Genomic DNA, 5,249 nt, shown 5'->3' with positions numbered 1-5,249 from the left:
CCGAGCCGCCATCGCCGCGCGCTGCCGCCGCGCGCCGCCTCCTCCTCCGAGCCGCAGCCGCCAGCGTGCGCCGCCGCCGCCGCCACCACCAGCCGCCGCCACCGCGCCGCGCCGCCACTGTGCCGCGCCGCCACCACCAGCCGCCGCCACCGCGCCGCGCCACGGCGCCGCGCCGCCGCGCCCGCCGCCGCCTCACGCCGGCCCGGTCCCGCGCCGACGAGCCGCCGCCCGGCCGCCCTCACCGTAGCAGCCGCCATCCTCGCCGGATCCGACCTCGGTTCGCGTGCGTGAACAGTGAAACCCTAGATCTCGGGGTGATTTTTTTCTACTAAGTCCCGAAATTCTTAGTCCATATGCTCATGTTCGTGGCCCCATAACTTTTCATCCGTAGCTCCGATTCATGCATATAGGATATCAAAATGTTCATCTCAGAGAGTACATCATTTCATTCCATTGCATCGTTTTCATTTGAGTTCATCTTGATGCCCGAAATGCTGTTAGAAGAGGGCTACTTGAGTTAATTGTCAGATCTGCTCATCCGTTTAGCTTTTTGTCATTTTTGCCATGATTAATGTGTGCATGATATGCCCTGATGCTCTACATGTGTTTTGTTAAGGGTTTTGTCATCTTTCTAGAGGTGCAACCCATGTATTTTTGTGATGTGTGTGGTGACTTGTGCAAGCTTGCAAAGTGGTGCACTTGCTAATTCTGTTTTCAGGGACTTGGCAATTTCACCAAGTCCTGGAGCTGTTTATCTCATGATGCCATATGTTTATGTTGTTTCCTAGTGATCCGTGCCTCTTTTGAGGATGACCAATAAGGATGTTTTGTTAATCTTGTAGTGCTCTATCCATACATGTCTTTGTTTGCAATTATGGAGCACCCTAGCTTGAGTCAATCGAGCTCTACTTTTGCTACTTTGTGAATCTGGGCAGATTGTCAACTTGTTTACAATTTTTCCGGTGATGTTGTAGTTGATCCGTGCATGCTATGCTATTGTTCTTGCCATGTCTAGCTTGCATTTTGTGTGTTCGTGATAGATGTATGCTTTTCTTGCCATGACTTGCACGGTAGTGAGTGCATCGAGCTCGTAAACATGCCTACTTGAGTTATATTTCAGCATGTGTCAGTTTTCACCGTCTGAAAACTGATTGTGTTTTTGCTATGTTCACATGCTTGTAATTGTATTTTCTGATCCCTTTTGGCTCAAGGTCACTAAGGGACTTTTGTTAAGCTCTTTGAGTAGATCCATGCCATGTTTTACTTTGCCATGTTCAGATCCTATAGCATATAGTTTTGTTGCTCTGGAAAGGGCTACCTGATCTGAAATTCCAGACAAGTGTCAATTTCACCAAGTCCGAGATCTGTTTGTCATATGCATTTTTGCCATGCTTGTTTGAACCTGTTAATGGATGAATTGGCCGTAGCTCAGTGCTAGACTTTTGTTAAGCATATTGTGTGCATCCCTTCCATGTATTTTGTTGTCATGTTTGGGTTCTGTAGCATATTCATTTCATTGCATTTATATGCCTACTTGCTGTAAATCGCAGACCGGTGTCATTTTTGTTTCGCTTGCCATTTCCAAACCGTAACTCCGATTCCGGCGTTCTTTATATCGTTTTCAAGCAATTTCATCTCATCTTTCCAGTGGCACACTTGGATTTCCAAGTTGAGGCCAGGTTCATGCATTTCCTGTCATATCTTGCCTTTCGCATCCCGCATCGCATCCCGCATAGCATACCATCTTTGCATTGTGTTGTTTGAGTTTGTACGTGGTTGATTGTATCCTTGTCGCTTGTTTGTCTTGTTTGGGTAGATCCGGGAGACGAGTTCGCTAACGAGGAGCCCGTTGAGTTTGCTTTCGAGGATCCAGTCAACTCTGACAACTGCGCAGGCAAGATGATCATACCCTCGAAATCACTACTATCTTTGCTATGCTAGTTTGCTCGCTCTTTTTCTATGCCAATGCTACGATGCCTACCACTTGCTTGCAAGCCTCCCAAATTGCCATGTCAAACCTCTAACCCACCTTGTCCTAGCAAACCGTTGATTGGCTATGTTACCGCTTTGCTCAGCCCCTCTTATAGCGTTGCTAGTTGTAGGTGAAGATTGGAGGCCGTTCCTTGTTGGAACATTTATTTACTTGTTGGGATATCATTATATTATCTTGTTATCTTAATGCATCTATATACTTGGTAAAGGGTGGAAGGCTCGGCCTCTCGCCTAGTGTTTTGTTCCACTCTTGTCACCCTAGTTTTCGTCATATCGGTGTTATGTTCCTGGATTTTGCGTTCCTTACGCGGTTGGGTTATAATGGGAACCCCTTGATAGTTCGCCTTGATTAAAGCTTTTCCAGCAATGCCCAACATTGGTTTTACCATTCGCCACCTACCCTTTTCTTTCCCTTGGGTTCTGCAGACTCAAGGGTCATCTTATTTGAACCCCCCCGGGCCAGTGCTCCTCTGAGTGTTGGTCCAACCGAGCGATGTCCGGGGCTACCAGGGGCAACTCTGGGCTGGCCTACCTGACGTCTGGCTCATCTGAGTGTGCCCTGAGAAAGAGATATGTGCAGCTCCTATCGGGATTTATCGGCACATTCGGGCGGTGTTGCTGGTCTTGTTTTAACCTGTCGAAGTGTCTTGAATTACCGAGATACCGATTCTGATCGGAACGTCTTGGGAGGAGGTCTATTCCTTCGTTGACCGTGAGAGCTTGTCATGGGCTAAGTTGGGACTCCCCTGTAGGGATTTGAACTTTCGAAAGCCATGCCCGCGGTTATGGGCAGATGGGAATTTGTTAATGTCCGGTTGTAGATAACTTGAACCTTAATTAATTAAAATGGATCAACTGAGTGTGTTACCGTGATGGCCTCTTCTCGGCGGAGTCCGGGAAGTGGACACGGTGTTGGAGTAATGTTTGCGCAGGTGGTTCTCTAGTTACTCGCTCGCGCTTTGCCTCCTCTTCTCGCTCTCTTTTGCGAATAAGTTAGCCACCATACTTGCTAGTCGCTTGCTGTAGCTCCACATATTTTTACCTTGCCATACCTATAAGCTTAAATAGTCTTGATCGTGAGGGTGCGAGATTGCTGAGTCCCTGTGGCTCACAGATTACTATTACACCAGATGCAGGGCCTGATGATTCCGCTCCAAGAGACGCGTATGAGCTCAAGTGGGAGTTCGACGAAGACTCTCAACGTTACTACGTTTCCTTTCCCGATGATCAGTAGTGGTGCCCAGTTGGGGGTGATTGGGACCGTGTCGCATGTTGGGTTATCTTTTATTTTGGCGCCGTAGTCGGGCCATGAGTGTTTGGATGATGTAATGTTATTTATGTACTTGATTGATGTGGCGAGTGTAAGCCAACTATGTTCTCTCCCCTTTATTATTTATATTACATGGGACGTTGTGAAGATTGCCTTACTTGCGACATATGCCTTCAATGCGATTATGCCTCTAAGTCGTGCCTCGACACGTGGGAGATATAGTCGCATCGAGGGTGTTACACATTATTTTCCACGTAATAAGGAGGCACTTGCTGCGGCCGTGGACCCAGCTGAGACTCTCCACGTACAGTATACTTCCGATGGAAGTTGTTCCTTGACCACGTTGACCTCGCCGCGTTCTGTTGCATGCATGCGTCCATGGGCGTGGTGCATCCCCACTATCAGCCTCTCACATACAGTCATATTCCGATGACTCTCGGTTGTTGACCATGTTGACCACACCGTGCCAAGCGCACCCAGACTGGAACGACCCGAATACGGTGAAGACGGGGCAGTGGAGTCGCAGATGGAGAGGAGTGGGAAACTTCACTGGTTCGGGTGCGCGGAAGCACAACCACGGTGCCGCCCATGGGAGACAGGAGCAAGAATAGAGGTTGAAGAAGGAGCACGGCTGTTGGATTAACATCCAACGGTCCAGCTGCTAGAATCATTTGTTGATTAAGTTGACAAAGCCATGCGTACACGTCTGCTTAGTTGGCCCACAAGTCAGTCACCAAATCTGACGGGTCCCAGATGTCAATGAGATGAATAATTTTTTTCGCAAAACAAGGAGGCACTTCCTTTCGTGCGAAGATACAGCCGGTGGGTTCGAGCTGTCAGGTGGAGGAAACATTTTTTTTAGCTTAATAAGGAGGAACTTTCCTTGCGTGCGACCATGGACCTCGTGGGTCCCAGCCGTCAGGCTCTCCACGTACAGTCCTCTTCCGATGACTCTCGTTTGTTGACCACGCCGCACCAAACGCAGCGATGCGGTGGACGACGACGAGGCCCCGGACGAGAATGACTCGGAGATGGGAAAACGCGGCAGTGGAGTCGAACATTGAGAGGAGGAGAAGGGTTATAACTGGTTCTGTTGCGGCGTGGGGCTGTAGTCTATGGAGAATAACAGGAGGTGTCGAGGGGTGGAGGGATAGCCTTGCCGATGGTGGGGTAGCCTGGCCGGCGACGTGCTAACCAGAGCCGCTAGCCGCCGGAGGCCGGACCAGGCGGTCCCGGCGACGCTGGAGGAAGAAGATGAGAGATTGAAGGTGCATGCCGGCCGTTCGATATAAATCCAATGGCTGTGGATGACACAATCATTTGTTGACCAAGTTGACAACGCCCTGCGTAGGCTTCGACCTATTGGCCCACATGCCAGCCTGCAAAAATGTGGCATATATTTAACCCATGGTTTCTAGAATGTACAGTCCATTTGCTAGGCTGGGTGAACAAATAATTTCGCGTCAATCAGGCCCATTTATATTTTCTAAGAAATCCCAGCCCATTTGCACTTCCTTGAAATACACGTATTAGGTGGGCTCATTATATATATAATGTTATGTTAGAAGGAGCAATTAATACCAAAGAATAAACCGGAGAGGCACATTATATATATATAATTAAGAAATTAGCGAGTTATTGCTCAAAAAAAAATGAGCGCGTTATTATTAAATGGGTCCTTAAAATCTTCCCAAGCTTTTGTACACAATCACCAGGATTTTCCTTGCCTGTGAGTCAAAAATAACCAGCATTTTCTTTGCCAACTTCCGTTAAACATTTACTTTTATAAGTTAATAACACGTGGGATGTTTTTATAATGTATATATACGTCTCTATAAAATATACGATAATAGTAACAATATAAATCTTTCCCTAATAATAAAGCACAGATTGACTCTTTGGGTTCACCGTCACAATACGCTTCTTTTCGTGAATTTACGCTTTCAGTTTTTTTCCGTTAGTTTTGATCGACAGTCCGTCCAATTGC

Source organism: Triticum dicoccoides, chromosome 7A (assembly GCF_002162155.2).
Source record: "Triticum dicoccoides isolate Atlit2015 ecotype Zavitan chromosome 7A, WEW_v2.0, whole genome shotgun sequence".
Taxonomy (NCBI): Eukaryota; Viridiplantae; Streptophyta; class Magnoliopsida; order Poales; family Poaceae; genus Triticum; species Triticum dicoccoides.
This window is presented reverse-complemented; position numbering follows the sequence as displayed.